Source organism: Rhinatrema bivittatum, chromosome 4 (genome assembly GCF_901001135.1).
Source record: "Rhinatrema bivittatum chromosome 4, aRhiBiv1.1, whole genome shotgun sequence".
In the NCBI taxonomy this organism is placed as follows: domain Eukaryota; kingdom Metazoa; phylum Chordata; class Amphibia; order Gymnophiona; family Rhinatrematidae; genus Rhinatrema; species Rhinatrema bivittatum.
In genome coordinates, this window is record NC_042618.1 from 354,101,321 (window position 1) to 354,122,389 (window position 21,069).

At 44.3% G+C, this 21,069-nt stretch overlaps 1 pseudogene; it reads left to right on the forward strand.

Annotated features, from left to right (window-relative positions):
- Positions 1-18,812: 18,812 nt before the first annotated feature.
- LOC115091384 lies at positions 18,813-18,928 on the forward strand (annotated as a pseudogene).
- The last annotated feature ends 2,141 nt before the right edge of the window (positions 18,929-21,069 follow it).

Below are 21,069 nucleotides of genomic sequence, written 5' to 3' on the forward strand. Positions count from 1 at the left end.
CTACAGTGCCATAAGCCTTCATTCCCAAGTACCTCAAATGTATCCCTGTTGTTAGCCCCTCTTCAGTTTCGAACAGCCATTGTAGTGACAATGCTCGATAAGGGGCCCTTGGACTGCAGCTTACTCTGCAGCTTTGTAGGCATGTCGCTGTTCAGTCATGACTATGACATCTCTGCTGCATCCCCAGTCCTGTCCAGCCAGAGCAGAAAAGATGGGCTCAGGAACCAAACCCAGAAGGCTACAAGTTTTGGTTTTTTTTTGTAGTGTGTGCAGTAAGTTCCTCAGGGCTCAGGCCTTTCTGACAATATGACTGATAATGCTGTAGACGCAGCGGTGTTTGTCTAGCTTATCCGTGCTAATGTTTCTACATGCTCTGGCTAGCTGTATCAAGACTTCCCAAACCTGTCCTGGGGACCCAAAAGCCAATTGAGTTTTCAGGATAGCCACAATGAATATGCATGAGATAAATTTGAACATACTGAAAACAATATATGCAGATTTTTCTCATGCGTATTCATTGTGCTTGGCAGTGAGGTCCGCAAGACAGGTTTGAGAAGCCCAGAACTATACCAACTGGCTTGAATGGCTCCTTGCTGTTTACAGCCTCATCCAAGGGGTAGTCCTTCCTGGTGTAGTGGCGTTCTTCTTGCCCTGCACCGACTAGAGACGCCTTAACCCGTCTATCTACAGCATTCAGCTCAACAGCAAACACAAGTTGAAAGGCCCCTTCTCCTAAGAGCTTAGGTGGCGCTATTGGGTGCGAAAGCCGGCAGCGATAACACCGCGGTGGTGCGATGGCTGCCGGCTTTCACAGGCCCGCCCCCGTTACCGCTGGATTCACCATTCTCTGCGAGATTCACCATTCTCTGCGAGAATGGAAAATCCAGGCCTTAGTCTGCATAAAAGACAAAGAGCCAGGGGAAGGTTGAAGAGACTTATCCATTTTCCAGCACTGAGAATGTGATAGTGGCAGAGAGAGGATCTTAGCCCACTGTCTAGATTTCACCAGTTCTTTGCATTAACTGTTAGGATAAGGATAGAGTGCCAAGTTCTGCTTATAAAAATGTAAAGTAAAATGTAATTTTCCATTTTTATAACTTTTAATCAAGGAAGAGTTGCAGGAACTTCAGATAATCTAGCCTAGGATTTGAATTCAGTACCATTAGTATCCTGTCATCATTCCTTGCAGGTCACTTTTAGCCAGAGAATATTAAAATAAGATTGTAATATAAATCATAATTATCAGAAGACTAAAAGGTCCTCTACTTCAAATAACTCCACACTTCTCGGGATGTCTGAATCTGTGCAGGGAGTGAGGACGGAGTTATCTCTGTTGGACAAGAGTGAAACTATGTGCTTAATACTTAAGATGGCGATATAACAAAAAGACACCAGATGCTTTGTCATTCCCTCAAAATCAATGAGATGATGTATCAAACTAATGCCCTGTACTTTCTATATAATCTTCAAGACAAAGCTATTTCATGTGTAGCAGATCAATCCTCCAAGAAAATAAATCATTAATAAAGATTTCATATCACTTTAAAATGGATTTTGAGGGTTTTTATTGATACAGTTAATGGTAATTAGGTAGACATTTATCTTTAAACTTCCTTGCTCTCCCCCCTCCCCTACTCCACCTCCCTTGAGCTTAGTTCAGCCTGAATAGAAGGTGCATGTGTGTAAGCCATAACTTACCCAATGTAATTCCATCATTTTAGTAAGATCACCAGTGGGGCTGTGCTTTCCACTCATGGTCTTCATATCCAGGTGTCCTTTATTGATGGGTGGTCTTCATGCACTGTAGGATCCAGTATCTAGTGAACAATGTGTTGCTGAAATGGGCCATCATTTCTAATCTTCAGGAGTACACAGATGCTCATAAGAATAATGACATCTGTTAATTCTAGGGAGCTGGGAAAAAGGTTCCAGCAAAGGACTTGAAATTAGCAACTCTTCCCTGCTCCCCTGGGTTCATGGCTCTGCATAAGACAGTGACCAGCTCTTCTCACAGCATATTGTCTATGTTTCTTGTTGCCATTCCCTTTTAGGAGATCTCAAGCAGAGATTTATTTATTTATTTAAAATTTTTATATACCGGCATTCATGTTACAAACACATCATGCCGGTTTACATATAACAGGGGTGTACCATGAACAATTGAGTAACCTATTGGTGTGGAAGGAAGCAGTTACAAATAACAAGGTAATAGAACTGGGAGAAGAGAAGAAATGGAGCGTATAACATTAGATGAAGGTATTTACATTAGCAGTTTTCCCACTAAAGATGCTGCAGTAACTTGCAGTATCTAGAGGCAGATCCCAGCATATTTCATAAGTATTGTGGCTTCCTATATGTTTGCAGGTAAAATTCAAAGTGATTGTTAATGTATAAGGCCTTGCATGGGCAAATCCATAAGAACATAAGAATTGGGAGACCAAGATGGCCGCTGTGTAGCGAGCACAGCAGCTCCAGGCTATTGCTATTACTTCTCTGGTTATTTACCTTCTTTTTCCTTGGAAAATACTTTTTAAAACATGCCTCATACTAAGAGGAAAGCCAGAGTTAGAGATTCGACTTCAACCCCAATTTCCGAACGGAGACAGCCACGGATAGAGGCTTTCTTTGCGAGGACTCCACCAATACAGCCTGGAGGCGAGGTCGCTGGGGTAATCGGCAAGGAGCAGTTACCAAGCCCCCTGACCTATGAGGCATCTTTAAACCCGGGCGCACTAACGACACCCGAACCACTGACTGGGTTGAGAGAGGAGGAAATTTCACCTGAGATTCTGAGAGAAAAATTTACCCCGATGAATCTTGGCATCCAGAGAAGAGCTGAGGGATTACTCAGTTCTTCGGTGAACCCGGAAGTACTGGGTTCCAGGAGCCAAGTCGAGGAGGCACAACAATGCCGGGACCAGCCTGGAGAGGGCCCAGAGGAGGTAGGAACGGAGAATGATAAAATAAGAGTTTTGTGTACTACCCCACTCATTGCACCACAAAAAAATACCCTAGAAGAAATTTGGAATATGTTGATGATCATGCATAAATCCATAAATAATTTGACTACGATGGTATAAGAGGCATCTGTAAGACCCAGATTTTGGAGACAAAAATGGAAAATATGGAAACAACGGTAAAAGCAATGGAGAGAAAAATAGAAGATGTGGAGAAAATCCAAATTAATCTTATAAAATCTGAAAAAATACACACTGATCAATTGGAGATAAATGAGAAGGGCAAATCTTAGGATTTTAAATTTCCCCAAGATGAAGATGATATTGGCAAATGATTTATTCAAGAGTTACCTTTTGAATATATTAAAGTATCCAGAACAGGCACTGCCTGCAATATCTAAAATGTATTATTTGCCCCTACCTTCTTCTGAAGATATCATTTCACAACAAGAAAATCAGCTAGATATAAATGTGGATTTGTCTGATCTGTTGGAGAAATCCTTTGAGATGGATATAAAAACAAGAGCTACCTTGTTAGTTCAATTTACATTTGTGACGGAGAGAGACAATGGGGTAGATTTTCAAAAAACACGAATAGGCGTACTTTTGCTGGCGCATCAGGCGCAAGCAAAAGTACGCTGGATTTTAGTAGATACGCACGGAGCCGCGCGTATCCACTAAAATCCTGGATCGGCGCGCGCAAGGCTATGAATTCTGTATAGCCGGTGCGCGCCGAGCCGAGCTGCCTACCCCTGTTCCCTCCGAGGCCGCTCCGAAATCGGAGCGGCCTTGGAGGGAATCCTCTAAGGCCCTCCCCTCATCTTCCCCTCCCTTCCTCTATCTAACCCACCCGCCCGGCCCTGTCTACACCCCCCCCTTACCTTTCTCCGGGGATTTACGCCTCCCGGAGGGAGAAGTAAATCCCCGCGCGCCAGCGGGCCTCCTGCGCGCCGGGCCGCGACCTGGGGGCAGGTACGGAGGGCGCGGCCACGCCCCCGGACCGCCCCGGGCCGTAGCCACGCCCCCGTACCCGCCCCCAAAATGCTGCCGACACGCCCCCGAAACGCCGCGACGACCGGGCCCGCCCCCGACATGCCCCCCTCGGAGAACCCGGGGACTTACGCGAGTCCCGGGGCTCTGCGCGCGCCGGTAGGCCTATGTAAAATAGGCTCACCGGCGCGCAGGGCCCTGCTCGCCTAAATCCGCCCGGTTTTGGGCGGATTTAGGCGAGCAGGGCTCTGAAAATCCGCCCCAATGTTCTTAGATCCTTTTTCCGATTTCAAAAATTGAACTTCTATGGTTACCCGATTAGAATATTTCCGGACATTGCAAGGAATACCCAACTTAGAAGAAGACAGTTCATTGCAATGAGGGGGGAGGTAATTGCTAGAGGGGCAAAATTTGTATTACGATTTCCTTGTAAATGTATGATTGTGTATAAAGATTCTAAGTATGCATTTAATGACCCTGATCAATTACGCTCTTATTTAGATTCTCATTCCTAGGAACCACCACTGTGGGTTGGTACAGTTAAGTAGTGCGGAGTGAACTACACAGCATTTGTATTGATACTTGTTTATTTTCCTTTTGTATAACTGCTTCCTTTCACATCTTGGTTTCCCTATATTTCCTTGAATATGGGGTGAATATGGAAAATATAGTTACAGAACATCTGTTTTCTTTAAGCTAATTTGCTAAGATCTGTATTTCAGTTCTGAAAATATTCTATTTCTGTTAATATGTTTAAAATTCAATTTAAAAAACCAAACAAACCATAAGAATTGCCATGCTGCATCAGACCAAGGTCCATTGAGACCTGTTATGAACCCTTCCGCGAGCAGGCACTTTACCGTTTTACTGCTTTTGTACCCGATGTGGCCGGACGCCGCCGAAGTCGGGCCTTCCTGTGCGGCTGGAGCTGCAAATTCAGTTACCTTTGCGGCCCGGAGGCCTCCCATCCAGCCCTGCTCTTCACCGCGGCTGGAGCCGCAGACTTCTGCCTCCCATCACACGGCACAGAGCCGCCGCCGACATCCTAAGGATCCCCGGCGCAGGAGGCCACAAGCCCCGGCCTGGATTGGCGGCTGGAGCTGCCCCCAGGGCCTCCTGCAGTGGCTGGAGCCGCTGCAGTCATCGGGGCCTGTCTCCTGGCCCAGCCCTGCTCCTGTGTTGTGGACGTCGGTGCAGGACCGCTGTCCACAGTCCTGCACAGCCAGCTTCCTGCTTCCTCTAGGCGCGCGGCCATGCCTCTCTTCTACATTTAAAGGGCCCACGGCTGGATATGCCCTGGGCCCCACCTAGTGACTATTTCCTGTGCTAGCCCTATAAAAGGGCTATTGCTGCATTTCCTGGTTGCCTTGCATCGGAGTGACTTCAGTCCTGGAGGCTCCTGCCTGCCAGAGCTCCATCAGGTCTTCTATCTTCTTCGTGGAGCTCCTTGTCTCGTCTTGTCGTCTCGTTATGCCATGTCTTCATTGCCTGAGGTCCCCGTCCAGGTGTCCTGGTGTCTCATCTCCTGATGTCTCGCTTCCTGGTGTTCTAGCCCTCCTTGGTGTTCGTTCTTGCTCCGGAGCCTTCTGTTCTGCCAGCCTTGGATCTCTGGGTGACGGGTCGCCATCATGGGAGATACCGGCAGTGGACTGGTGTCCTGTGCTCCTGAGCAGTCTTGTCCTGCCAGCCTTTGTGGTGCTTCGGATGACATCTGGTTCAGTCGTCAAAGTTCTGCCTCAGCTGGATTCTTCCCTGCGCTTGTCCCGCTCTCCGCGTGGTCAGTGACCAGCCTCCTCGGGCTGTGTAGGGCACGCAGTGGGACAGGGTGGTCCGCGACCAGCCCATTCGATCTGCCCGTGAAGGTGGGCTGAGTAGGGCGCTCTGAGAGACAGTGCCAATGTCTACCTACCCAGCTTCTCGTCTCGTCTGGACTTCGTCAAGTTCCTCGTCTTGTCTCTAATGCCGTTGCATCAGCCTTGGTGTTATGTCTTCAACAGCCCTGGTGTCATGTCTTCCAGCCTTGGTATCATGTCTTTGCTACAACCCTTGTCTGTGATGCCGTCGCATCAACCTTGGTGTCATGTCTTCGTGTCAAGGCCTCCGTCTGCCCGCATCCTCAGGCCGGCCTGCTGCTCCATGCCGATCCAAGCGGCAGGTCCAAAAGGGCTCGGAACGGTTGGAGGACCGTTCACCTACCAACATCATCTTGTTGTTGGCGCTGGGAGCTTGCAGGCCCAGCAGAGGGTAAGACCGTGTTTCTGCCATCCTGGGATATGTCGCCAACCCTCGATTCGGTCCTGGATCCATCTGGTGTCGGGCTGAGGCCCAAGGGCACACTAAAACACCCCTTATGTAACAAGACCAGCCTACTATCTCTGACTGTGGCCAGTCCAGATCACAGGTAGTTGATCTATTTCTTGTATCTCATTCCCAGGGATAAGTGCTGGCTTTTCTCATAATTGTTTATGGACTTTTCCTTCGGGAACTTGTCTAATCCTCTTATGATCCCCATTAAATTAGTTGCCTTAGCCGTGTCCTCTGACAACAGATTCCAAAGCTTAATTGTGCGCTGAGTGAAAAAATACTTCCTATGATTTATTTTAAATCTGCCAGTTGCTAATTTCATAGAATGTCTCATAGTCCTAGTGCTGTTTGAAAGCTTCAATAACTGTTCCTTATTTACCAGTTCCACCCACTTATGGGTTTTGTACATTTTAATCACATCCCCTCTCAATTGTCTCTTTTCCAAGCTAGAGCCATAATCTTTTTAACATAAGAAAATGCCATACTGGATCAGACCAAGGGTCCATCAAGCCCAGCATCCTGTTTCTAACAGTGGCCAATCCAGGCCATAAGAACCTGGCAAGTACCCAAAAACTAAGACTATTCCATGTTACCATTGCTAATGGCAGTGGCTATTCTCTAAGTGAACTTAATAGCAGGTAATGGACTTCTCCTCCAAGAACTTATCCAATCCTTTTTTAAACACAGCTATACTAACTGCACTGACCACATCCTCTGGCAACAAATTCCAGAGTTTAATTGTTTGCTGAGTAAAAAAGAACTTTCTCTGATTAGTTTTAAATGTGCCCCATGCTAACTTCATGGAGTGCCCCCCTAGTCTTTTTACTATCCGAAAGAGTAAATAAACGATTCACATCTACCTGTTCTAGACCTCTCATGATTTTAACACCTCTATCATATCCCCCCTCAGTCGTCTCTTCTCCAAGCTGAAAAGTCCTAACCTCTTTAATTTTTCCTCGTAGGGAAGTTGTTCCATTCCCCTTATCATTTTGGTAGCCCTTCTCTATACTTTCTCCATCGCAATTATATCTTTTTTGAGATGCGGCGACCAGAATTGTACACAGTATTCAAGGTGCGGTCTCACCATGGAGCGATACAGAGGCATTATGACATTTTCTGTTTTATTCACCATTCCCTTTCTAATAATTCCCAACATTCTGTTTGCTTTTTTGACTGCCGCAGCACACTGAACTGACGATTTCAATGTGTTATCACTATGACACCTAGATCTCTTTCTTGGGTTGTAGCACCTAATATGGAACCCAACATTGTGTAATTTTAGCATGGGTTATTTTTCCCTATATGCATCACCTTGCACTTATCCACATTAAATTTCATCTGCCATTTGGATGCCCAATTTTCCAGTCTCACAAGGTCTTCCTGCAATTTATCACAATCTGCTTGTGATTTAACTACTCTGAACAATTTTGTGTCATCTGCAAATTTGATTATCTCACTCGTCGTATTTCTTTCCAGATCATTCATAAATATATTGAAAAGTAAGGGTCCCAATACAGATCCCTGAGGCAGTCCACTGTCCACTCCCTTCCACTGAGAAAATTGTCCATTTAATCCTACTCTCTGTTTCCTGTCTTTTAGCCAGTTTGCAATCCATGAAAGGACATCGCCACCTATCCCATGACTTTTTACTTTTCCTAGAAGCCTCTCATGCAGTGGCGTAGCCACGGGTGGGCCTGGGTGGGCAGCTGCCCACCCAATTTAGACCCAGGCCCACCCAACTGACACCAGAACTGCAAGGCTGTCGCGGGATCCCATCCCCGCGACAGTGAAGAGGAGAACCCATGCTTGACACGCCATCACGGCACACGTGGGGAAGCGCTGCTGCGGCCGTATGGCCAACCGGTCTTCCTGTTCGGGGGGGGGAGGAGAGCGGAAGCGCCGCGCACAGTTTCCGCTTCCTCCCCCCAGAGCAGGAAGATCAGCTGGCCTCTCCTGCTGCCACTGGCCTCCTGCTATCTTCGAGCCATACGGCCGACCGATCTTCCTGTTGGGGGGGGGGGGGGGAGAAGAGCGGAAGCGCCGCACACAACTTCCGCTCCCCCCCCCCCAGCAGGAAGATCGGTCGGCCGTATGGCTCGAAGATAGCAGGAGGCCAGTGGCAGCAGGAGAGGCCAGTTGATCTTCCTGCTCTGGGGGGGAGGAAGCGGAAACTGTGCGCGGCGCTTCTGCTCTCCTCCCCCCCCCCCCCCCCAAACAGGAAGATCGGTCGGCCATACGGCCCGAAGATAGCAGGAGGCCAATGGCAGCAGGAGAGGCAGCTGATCTTCCTGCTCTGGGGGGAGGAAGCGGAAACTGTGCACAGGCTTGAATGTGTATGTGAGGATGAGAATGGGAGCCTTGTGTGTGTGTGTGTGTGTGGGTGAGAATGGAAGCTTGAATATGTGGGTGAGGATGGAAGCTTGAATGTGTATATATATGGGTGAGAATGGGAGCCTGGGTTTGTGTGTGTGGGTGAGAATGGAAGCTTGAATATGTGGGTAAGAATGGGTGCTTGAAAGTGTGTATGTGTGGGTGAGAATGGGACCTTAAATGTGTGTATGTGTGGGTGAGAATGGGAGAATGGGTTTGTGTGTGTGGATGAGAATGGGTGCCTGGATGTGCATCTGTGTGTGCATAAGAATATAAGCCTTGGGAGGGGTGAGAAAGTGAGAGCTTGTATGTGTGTCTGCAGAGAATGTGAGCTGGGGGGGAAGAGCATATGAGAGTGAGAGCCTGAGTGTGTGAGGGAGTCTGTGAGAGAAAGCATTTATGTATATATGTGTGTGTGTGTGTGTGGAAGGGAAGAAGACAGTAGTAGAAAAGACACTGAAGAGGAATTAGGAAATGAGCGACAAGGGAAAAAATGGGAAAGAGAGACCAGGACCAACTGATTAGAAAAATACAAAGATCAGACAACAAAGGTAAAAAAAAATTTATATATATATATAGAGAGAGAGAGAGCGAGAGAGATGTTAGCAATTTAAATATGTCATCTTTGGGAATGTGCATTCTTATATTTTTGTATTTTGCTCTTTCTTAAGTATTCCACTGTTCAGACATTTTAGTTTCTCAGGCTTTCTATTTTGGCTTTATCTACATGTTTCTGTTTCTAATTTATAGTCTCTTATTTCTATATTAGGTAAGGGTCGGTCTCAGTTTTGCCTGTTTGTGACAGAAATGAGTATTTCTAGCATATAGTTTCTCTGTAGTAATAGTCCAGCCTGTTCTGTTATTCCCGTAGGTGATGTATTAATGTTCTAGGGCCTGGTGTAGTATTTGCATTGCTGCTTTTTCATAAGGTTGCTGTTTGAATCCTGAGAGTCAGTGCTGTGATTGTTTGGCAAGGTTCCAGATGCCTCTTTCTTTGCAAGAGTTTGTTACTTCACAAAATAGCAGTGGAGGGTTATTTTTTGCTGAGATTACACCAGAATTTGAATTTTTTTTTTCATGTTACTTGTAATGTGAATTGCCCTAACTTTGCGCTGCACCTGTTCTGATGATTAATTATATTTTATTGTATTTATGAAGATTTCTGGGTTTCTGCAAAGATGGTTCATGAAAGAATACATTAATTTTTGTTTTATTATATGATTGGATTTGATTGTTTTCTATACTTGAAATAATTGAAGTAAATTATTTTAAAGTTTCATACATGACACATAATGGCTGTTGCAAACTACTTAGAAAGCCATTCTAGGGTGCAGTATATGGCATTATTTATCAGTAAGAAAACAACTAGTAGACCTGCATGCCTTGTGCCCACCTATGTTAACCTTGTGCCCACCCAAAAAATCAATTCTGGCTACGCCACTGCTCTCATGAGGAACTTTGACACACGCCTTCTGAAAATCCAAGTATACTATATCTACCGGTTCACCTTTATCCAAATGTTTATTAACTCCTTCAAAAAAGTGAAGCAGATTTGTGAGGCAAGACTTGCCCTGGGTAAAGCCATGCTGACTTTGTTCCATTAAACCATGTCTTTCTATATGTTCAAATCACCAGAAACAAGTCTGCAAATTAATTTTTTAGTTTCTTCAGTACTCTGGGGTGAATACCATCCAGTGCTGGTGATTTGTTATTCTTAATCTCTCAATCTGAGTTATTATGTCCTCTGGTTTTACAGTGATTCCATCTAGTTCATTTTTGTCTGATCGCATTCAACAAGTCAATATAAACAATCATTCTTCTGAACCATACTCTATTGCATCGGGTGTTCCACAAGGTTCTTCTCTATCCCCTATTCTCTTCAACATCTATCTACTACCTCTTTGCCGCATCTTAACCTCACTAAACATACAATTCAAAATCTACGCCGATGACATACAGTTTATGGTACCATACAACACCTCTTGGACTCACACATTATCCTTAGTATCTTTATACCTCACGACTATTGACACATGGCTCTCTCACAATAGACTAAAACTAAATCCAAAAAACACAGAAATAGTCCACCTCTCATCAATTACAGATTCATCCATAGGTCCCCCCCCCTCAATTAGTATTTAACGGTATCACTATCCCCATCTCCAAATCTGCAAAAAATTTAGGTATAACCATTAATTCAGATCTTTCATTAAAACAACACATATCCATAATTACCAGAAATTCATTTTATAAGCTTCAACTCTTGAAACGGCTTCGTCCTCTACTTTTCTTTCACGATTTTCGGACTATACTTCAATCACTCATCTTTTCTGGGCTTGACTACTGTAATTCTCTTTATATAGGTCTCCCAGATAACACACTTCACTCACTTCAACTGATCCAAAACGCAGCAGCACGTATCTTAACAAACTCTTCCATAAAAAATCACATCACTCCGATACTTCAATCATTACATTGGTTACCAATTAAATACCGAATACAATTCAAGATCCTGTCCATTATACACTCTCTCATCTACACTCCTAATTCAATTACCTTATGTTCCATTCTCCGGATTTACAAACCCACCAGACATCTAAGATCACTGGACAAAAACCTCTTAGACATCCCATCACCACGACAGGCCCGTCTTGACATCACCAGAAAAAGATCATTCTCTGTCATTGGACCAATCTTATGGAACGCATTACCAGACTCTTTAAGATCCATATCCAACTCCAAACACTTCAAAAAATCCCTAAAAACACATTTATTTCAATCTGCTTTCCATATATCACACACTAAATAACATAACTACTTCTCCATCACACAGGGCACAACATTATTATATATTGATTTATTTTTTATGTAAACTATTCATTGTTTTAGATTTTTATTTTTATTATATATTTTTGTAATTTTGAGCTTTTATAATTTGATAATCTTTATGTTCTTTTAAATTTAAATCTTTATTTACATTTGTTTTTTATTTAGTTATGTAAACCGTTTTGATTAAACACTGTTTGTAAAGACGGTATACAAACACTTTTAAATAAAATAAATAAATAGTTTCACGGAATCATCACCATCAAAAAATGCTTCTGGTGTGGGTATGACCCTGATATCCTCCTCAGAAAAGATAAAGGCAAAGAATGAATATATTTTGTCTGCTATTTCCTTGACTCCCTCATCACCTCACAGGCTTTTTGCTTCAAATGTACTTGAATAACATTTTAGTTTGTTTTTATTTCTATGGCAAGCTTCTTTTCAAATTCTCTCTTAGCCTGCTTAGTTACTTTTTTACATCTAACTTGTCAGTGCCTATGCCCTTCCCTATTTTCCTAGGTGGGTCTGCTTCGCATTTTTTGAATGATGCCCTTTTGGTTTTAATTACCTCTTTCACCTCACTATTAATTCATACTGGCATTCATTTGGTTTTTCTTTGGCCTTTCTCAATGCATGGAATACATTTTATCTGGCCATCAAGGATGATAATTTTAGTGTTCATGCTTCCTGCACATTTTTAATCTTGTGGATTGCTCCTTTCAGTTTATTTTTCTAACAAATTTCCTGATTTTATCATAGTCCCCTTTTTATAGTTAAATACGACTTACCTAGCCATTTTATTCTGAATATCTACTAAGTTAGCCGAATGCTGCTGAATATCCCCGTATATGATGTTTCTTAGCCGGATAAGTTATATCCAGCTAAATTAAACCTGCTGTATAGTAGGTTGAACTTATACGATTAACTTAACCAGATAAGTACAAATATTGCTACTTATCCGGCTTAGGCCTGGATTTATCAAAATGCATTAAATATTGCATGCGATAGGAAAAGGGGTGTGTTTTATGGTAATAGGCTGTTTATCACAAAGTGCACTAAGTACCACAATTGTAGCAATTGAGAGAGAGAGAGACTAGCTATAAGGCCCTCATACTAGGTAGGTATTTATGCCTCTATAGGAGGCCCACCTAGCTACTCGAGGTGAAGTTTAGGTATTAGTGTAGGGGTTAGGGGCCACTTTGACATGCAGAGTGCGACATACGAACAGATCAGTGCACTCTTAAGAACATAAGAAATTGCCTTGCTGGGTCAGACCAAGGGTCCATCAAGCCCAGCATCCTGTTTCCAACAGAGGCCAAACCAGGACACAAGAACCTGGCAATTACCCAAACACTAAGAAGATCCCATGCTACTGATGCAATTAATAGCAGTGACTATTTCCTAAGTAAACTTGATTAATAGCCGTTAATGGACTTCTCCTCCAGGAACTTATCCAAACCTTTTTTGAACCCAGCTACACTAACTACACTAACCACATCCTCTGGCAACAAATTCCAGAGCTTTATTGTGCATTGAGTGAAAAAGAATTTTCTCTGATTAGTCTTAAATGTGCTACTTGCTAACTTCATGGAATGCCCCTAGTCCTTCTATTATTCGAAAGTGTAAATAACCGAGTCACATCTACTCGTTCAAGACCTCTCATGATCTTAAAGACCTCTATCATATCCCCCCTCAGCCATCTCTTCTCCAAGCTGAACAGCCCTAACCTCTTCAGCCTTTCCTCATAGGGGAGCTGTTCCATCCCCTTTATCATTTTGGTTGCCTTTCTCTGTACCTTCTCCATCGCAACTATATCTTTTTTGAGATGCAGCGATCAGATTTGTACACAGTATTCAAGGTGCGGTCTCACCATGGAGCGATATAGAGGCATTATGACATTTTCCGTTCTATTAACCATTCCCTTCCTAATAATTCCTAACATTCTGTTTGCTGCAGCACACTGAGCCAACAGTTTTAAAGTATTATCCACTATGATGCCTAGATCTTTTTCCTGGGTGGTAGCTCCTAATATGGAACATCGTGTAACTACAGCAAGGGTTATTTTTCCCTATATGCAACACCTTGCACTTGTCCACATTAAATTTCATCTGCCATTTGGATGCCTAATCTTCCAGTCTTGCAAGGTCCCAACTACAGATACATGATGCTGAGTTCCATGTTAAGAGTTGTAATGGAATTATTTAGTCTGAGTCTGACTACTCTGGCTAAGGATGTATTCAGAATGTGAAGATTTGTGATCTCTTGTGAAGATTTGATGACTTTCGGAGTGAGGAAACTCACCCAAAGATGAGATTTGTGCAATGTTGTCACAAATCTCATCTTTGGGTGAGTTTCCTCACTCTGAAGGTCATCAAATCTTCACAAGAGTGCATTGTTCTGTTCGTATGTTGCAGTCTGCATGTCAAAGTGGCCCCTAACCCCTACACTAATACCTAAACCTCACCTCGAGTAGCTAGGTGGGCCTCCTATAGAGGTATAAATACCTACCTAGTATGAGGGCCTTATAGCTAGGTGTTCTCTCTCTCTCTCTCTCTCTCCCAGCTTAAAATATTGAAAATAAAGTGTGATAAAGCCATATCGCACAGGATTAACGTAAATGAAAAAGGTGTAGTTAAAATCTGTGTTAAAGCTGGATGATATGGCTTTGCAAATTGCAAAGCGGGCCCACTTGGCCAGAAATCCCACCCCAAACTCCTCCCCTTTTCCTAATTTGCATCGCACCATGCGTTAAAGGTGTTTTCGCATGCGAAAATGCCATACAGTACTTTGATAAATAACCCCCTTGGTTAGCCAGGTAAGTAGTGACACCCTGATTCACCTACTGGATATCCAGCTAACTACTTAACCAGATGACCTATCCAGCTAAGTGGTGGCTGCTGAGCATAGCCAGATATTCAACAACCACCATTTAGCTGGATAAGTTGCTACTTGTCCGCTAAATAGCTCTGAATATCAATGCTTTAATGCTGTTTTAAAAGTCTGTCACCCTCCTCATAGGTTGAGATCTTCTTTTCAGGTCCCTCACACTGGCTGAGTCCAGAAAGCATTTGTTCTCTGTGGTGGGGCACCAACTTTGGAATGCATTAACCAGTCATTTAAAGGCAGGGACAGCTCTCTTGAGATTTTGGAAGCGTTTGAAGGTGTTTTTATTCTTTCAGGCTTTCATTGATAACATATAAGTTCTTTAGTGTATGTAATACGGTTTGGTAGTATGTGAAAGGCTGAGTATCTGTAAGGTTGATGGGGCTGATAGTTGTTCATTTTCTGGTGTGCATCTTAGGTATAGCAGGCTGATAGTCTCTTTGTAACACATTATTTATGAAAGACCTACATATCACTTGCTTTCTATGATAACATTCAGCCTATTTTGGTGCTCAAAAAGTTTGTTTTATTTTATATTTATTTTTATTTATTATATGTTTCTGAATGTATTGTTACTGGCCTTGACATAGTGTTGAGCAGGCTATACAATTTTTTTAAATAAATAAAAACTGTTTGAATGAAAGTATGCATACCAGTCCAAAATCCTATTATCACAGCTGGTTTAGCATGAGTTATTACTGGAAAAGCAAACATTATAATAAACAAGATATTTTAAAAGCTAATAATATCAGCTTAGAAACTGACTCTTTCCAGACTAATAAATGTTTTATGGGGGCTCCAAATTCTGGTCATTTTTTTCTTTAGATTTTTATATTTTGCTTTTTTCAGCATGTGAAAGCAGAGAGCCCAGAGGGCTTATAATCAAAGTTTGTACCTGAGGCAGTGACAGTGGGACTATGAACCTTCATCTCCTGGGGTTCACAGTCTCCTACTCTAACTGCTAGGCTATTCCTCTTTCAAGAACACCATCATTTAGTGCTAATAGTGCTTCAAAGCTACCTGGCTATTTGTAGCAGGGCTGAGTACACCGGCTGCTGAATTGTTCCTGTATAAATGACGTTTGACCTTAAGCTTTTCACTGTTGCTCTGGAAGATGAGGAAACAGATGGTTCATTATAATGTGTATTGCCAGTGGTGAATATGCGCTATGATTCATCTCTGTCTCAGTAAGAGTAATGCTTAACTAATCAACTCCCATCATATGTAGCTTTATAGATGAATAATACACTAATTTTTAGCACTCTTCAACTCTAGGCTAGAAAACACTAATGTGGTAGTTAAACCTGTCTGGAGGCACAATAATCTGTCTGGCAGTGGAAGGATCAGGGTGGATTTCAGGGGGGGGGGGGGGGAGGTCAACCTCCTGCTTGGCATCTAACATGGTGGGAGAAGTGGGATTTCTTGCCTAACAGAGAAGCACAGGCAAGATCCCACAACAGCAGCAGCAAAAGAAGAAAAAAGAAAACAACCCTGCAGCATTTTTTCCTTGGAGGGTGTTAATTAAGCCAATCTGTGAGCCTTTCAAAACACAGCTAATTCCAACTGCCTTACAGCCACAATTCTCTCCAAATTGGGCAACCAGTCCAGGGGAAAATCTGCCCAGGTATACATATACTATTTTAAAACCTGTTTGCTTTACCTGCCTTCAGAATCAGCAACGTCTTGAGACCAACTCCAGACCCGCTGCACTGGCTCCAGACCCGGATGCCACTGCCTCTTCATTCTCTGGTGGGTCTCCCGTTGATCCCAAACCTCTGATACAGGCTGAGTATAAGGAAAAAAACCTCTGTTTTGCCTGCCAAATCTTTCTTAAAGGGGCCCTGTCCACATGTCCTGTCCACATGTCTTACAGCAGAAAGCTCCCATCTCTGCTGTTCCAACCAACCTGGGCTTACCCACAGATACTCTCTGCTTGCTCTCTCTCCACAACAAAGACATCCAGCTTGTTCCCAAATAGCTATGCAGAACTTTTCAGCATCGTTCAGGCTACTCCAGTTTAAGACTGCCAGCCTTGCTACAGATGCAACCAGGCCAGTAAATAGCTTCCAGTGTGGAAGAAACCTTCTTTCTTCACCAGCTCATCCTGCAGGAGATGCCTGCACACTGCTACCATGACTCGCAGCAGGCGCATGCACCCAGTTAATTCTGACAGGAGCAGATACCTGTACACCATCACCACGACCATGCCTGCACCCAGCCAGTTCCTTCAGCAATAGGTCACTACACACTATCTACTGTCCCAGCAGGAGAAGCTTGCACACAATCCTCACGACCAGCAGAAGGCGCCTGCACTCAGCTAGTTCTAGCAGCAGCAAGCTCCTGCTCGCAACCTGCCCATACAGAGAGGGGCCATCTGTTCAGTTCCAGCCACAATACCCCAGAGGGGTCCATGCCAGCCACGATACTCCAGCCAGTCCAGCAACTCCAGGTGGAGCCCCAACCAGTCCAGCAGCTCCAGGCAGAGCCCCAGTCTACCATTCAACTCCAGGGGGATCCCAAGTCTGCTGTGCAGTTCCAGCAGCATCTCAAGCCTGCTACGCAGCTCCATGAGGAGCCTCAGCAACCCAGTCCAGCAGGGGGCACTTTATCTCAAACAGCCAGCCCAGAAGAGGGCTTCTATTCTCTACCAGGCAGCCCAGAAGAGGGCATCTGTACTCTACCTGCCAGCCCAGAAAAGGGCGTTTGTTCTCTACCAGCCTGTCTAGCAGGGGATGCCTGTCCAAGACATTTCCAACCACAAAGGGGCGTCTGTTCCAAATCTGTCCAGAAGCCCCAAGAGGAGCTCAAGTCCAGGGGGAGCCCAAACCAGTCATGTCGCCTCCAAAGGGGGCCCAAGCAACCTTGTCAAGCAGAAGGTGCCTGCTTTCAGCAAGTCCTCTCAACAAGAGCAATCCGCCCAGGTCAATGCGCAGCATTTTCCTTCAGCCAGTACTCCCCTGAAGAGATGGGACCAGGAGGAGAGGCTCTTAAAAGGGAGGGGGGTCTATTGCAATTCCAGCCATTGCATGGCCTTCTCTCCACCAGAGGACCCCAGTGAGCCTGGCTCTGAACTGTTCTCCAGCATTCTCTGGCTCCTGTCCTCAGCCTCTTCTTCTGCCTCCACGCCAGCAAGGGACATCCACAAGCTCATTCCCCTGGCCAACCAACCCCTTATGTCCTGCTTGTACCACACCCAGAATTCACCCTTACTTAACTCTGTCTCTCCAATGCCTCAAGGCTTCAGCATTGAGTCCCTCTTGGCTCTCTGCTCTAGCCCTCTCTGCCCTGTGGCTTTCTCAAGCTATTCCTAGCCTTGTCTCATGGCCTCTGCTTTTCCCTATCTCCTGGCCTCTGGGACTTCTGTTCCCAGCTTGCCCTGGACTTGCCTTGTGGCCATCTGGCCTTCTGTTCTAAGCTTTGCTCTGTGGCCTGTGGGCCTTCTGACCCTTTCTTGCCTGGTGGCCTGCCCGTGGCCTCTCCTGACTCTTGGCCTAGCCCTGAGACCCCTAGGTCTCTCCCTGCTTCTAGGCCTCTCTCTGCATTGCCCCTCAGGGCCTTCCTTGTCTATGCTGCCTTTGAGCATTCTATGTTTCATATTCTGTGTAGTCCTAGTCCTGGGATGTCCTGTCTTGTCCTAGCCTGTCTGCCCCAGTCTCAGCTCCAGTGTTCCAGTGCCATGCTTACCTGCATCCAGTTCCACACTTACCTCACTCTGTTCCCTTGGTTCCAATTCCAGTGCCCCATCCCAGCCTGCACCTTGTTCCAGTGCTCCAGCCTCATTGGACCATCTACACTCCGTTCCAGTCCTGCACCACTCCAGGAGTTGGTGTCTACAACACCCCCTTTCCAGTTACCCTTCTTTCGCAACACCTATTCTCAGGCCCAGACTATGCCTGAGACACCACGGTTCCCAGAAAAGCTACTCGACCTGGGTAGAGCACGATGGAGTCCTAAGAGCCAGATGCCCTGACAACTAGTAGCACAGGTTCGACCGGACTTTTCATCTCAATCGCAACCCTCAGCTGGTCCACCATATTTCAGCTGTGGGCCAGAGACTGTTCCCATAGGGAAGATGAACCCATGGATGTTAATGCAATGGCCACACACACTGTTGTAATTTTGTGGAACTCTCCAGACTATTTATTTTTGTGATTGTGGTTGAGCTAGATGGCATTCCAACCCAAGCATTAGTGAACTCTGGGAGTAGGAAAATGCTCATTTGAAGAAAATTTAGTGAAGCAAGTCCAGATTGTCTACAACAGAGTAGTGACCCTGGTATGCATACACAGTGAACAACGGCAATATTCGACAAGCCAGTTACAACTGAAGACCCCGGAGTGCAAAGATAAAAAGCCTGCTGGGGTATGGGACAGCACCTCTCATACCAATTCCCATAGTCGGGACCCCTTTTGAAAGGATGGGCATAGATCTTGTGGGAGCACTAGAGATATCTACTTGAGGAAATACATCCTCATCATTCTGACCTATGGCCACACTACCCTGAATATGCCAGATCTTATCTGATCTCAGAAGCCAAGTAGTGTTGGGTCTGGTTAGTACTTGGATGGGTGTCCTGGGAATGCCAGGTGCTGTAGGCTATTAGGAAAACTAGAGTGGTAAACAAAAGAAAACTCAGATCTACCATGTAAACCTGCAATAGTGGGTTCCACAGATGTGAGGAGTGGTACAAGAAGAAGAGTTTGGTCCAGAGGTCAGACCTGAAGTGGATACCCTACCCCATGGTTATAGGTCAGGACTGTTCAAACTTTAAGAGCCTCTGGAACCAATTCATAACAGGTTTGTTCAGCCACAACAATGAAGAATTGGACGTTCCAGAACTCTTTCCCTTGGATGATCCATATCTCTATCATAAAGACTCCAAGACTCCTAAGTCCCGGAGGCAGCACCGACCGGACAAATACACTTATGCTGCTTATTTATAGGCAGCTGGGGAGGAGGGAGTCAAAAGAACAGCCACCCACCCAGAATGTCTTACCTGGCCCTTTTGAGTGGAAAAAAGAGGGTGACCTGGGGAGCTTCAGGTGGGCCCAGAAGAAGAATGAGTCCTTTAAGTGGGCCCAGGAGAATATTCAAAAGGTGGATGGAAAGGTAGTCCCTGAAAAGGGATCTACTTTACTGAGTCACAAAGGGAAATATAGAGGGAGAATTGATAGAACAACTCCTAGTTCCCAAACTGTATCATCAGACCGTCATGAAACTAGCACATAGCTACCTTCTAGGGGGTCACCTTGAGGAGGAAAAGGCCCAGGATTACCGGCATGGTTAAAAGGTGAGGTGAAAGAATCTATTTTAGCCAAAAAAATCTTAATTCAAAAATTGGAAGAAGGATCCAACAGAAGAAAATAGGATAAAGCATAAGTGTTGGCAAGTTAAAAGTAAGACATTGATAAGACAGGCTAAGAGAGAATTTGAAAAGAAGTAGGCCATAGAGGCAAAAACTCACAGTAAAAACTTTTTAAAATATATCCGAAGTAGAAAGCCTGTGAGGGACTCAATTGGACCGTTAGATGATCGATGGGTTAAAGGGGCACTTAGAGAAGATAAGGCCATCACGGAAAGATTAAATGATTTCTTTGCTTCCGTGTTTACTGAAGAGGATGTTGGGGAGATACCCATACCGGAGAAGGTTTTCATGGGCAATGATTCAGATGGATTGAACCAAATCATGGTGAACCTAGAAGATGTGGTAGGCCTGATTGACAATTGAAGAGTAGTAAATCACCTGGACTGGATGGTTTACACCCCAGGGTTCTGAAGGAACTCAAAAATGAAATTTCAGACCTATTAATAAAAATTTGTAACCTATCATTAAAATCATCCATTGTACTTGAAGACTGGAGGGTGGCTAATGTAACCCCAATATTTAAAAAAGGTTCCAGGGGCGATCCGGGAATTATAGACCAATTAGCCTGACTTCAGTGCCAGGAAAAATAGTGGAAAGTGTTCTAAATATCAAAATCACAGAACATATAGAAAGACAGGGTTTAATGGAACAAGTCAGCATGGCTTTACCCAAGGCAAGTCTTGCCTCACAAATCTGCTTCACTTTTTTGAAGGAGTTAATAAACATGTAGATAAAAGTGAACTGGTAGATGTAGTTTATTTGGATTTTCAGAAGGCATTTGACAAAGTTCCTCATGAGACGCTTCTAGGAAAAGTAAAAAGTCATGGGCTAGGTGACTATGTCCTTTCGTGGATTACAAACTGGCTAAAAGACAGGAAACAGAGTAGGATTAAATGGATAATTTTCTCAGTGGAAGGGAGTGGGCAGTGGAGTGCCTCAGGGATCTGTATTGGGACCCATACTTTTCAATATATTTATAAATGATCTGGAAAGAAATACGATGAGTGAGGTAATCAAATTTGCAGATGATACAAAATTATTCAGAGTAGTTAAATCACAAGCAGATTGTGATAAATTGCAGGAAGACCTTGTGAGACTGGAAAATTGGGCATCTAAATGGCATATGAAATTTAATGTGGATAAGTGCAAGGTGATGCATATAGGAAAAAATAACCCATGCTATAGTTACACAATATTAGGTTCCATATTAGGAGCTACCACCCAAGAAAGAGATCTAGGCGTCATAGTGGATAACACATTGAAGTCGTCGGTTCAGTGTGCTGTGACAGTCAAAAAAGCAAACAGAATGTTGGGAATTATTAGAAAGGGAATGGTGAATAAAACGGAAAATGTCATAATGCCTCTGTATCGCTC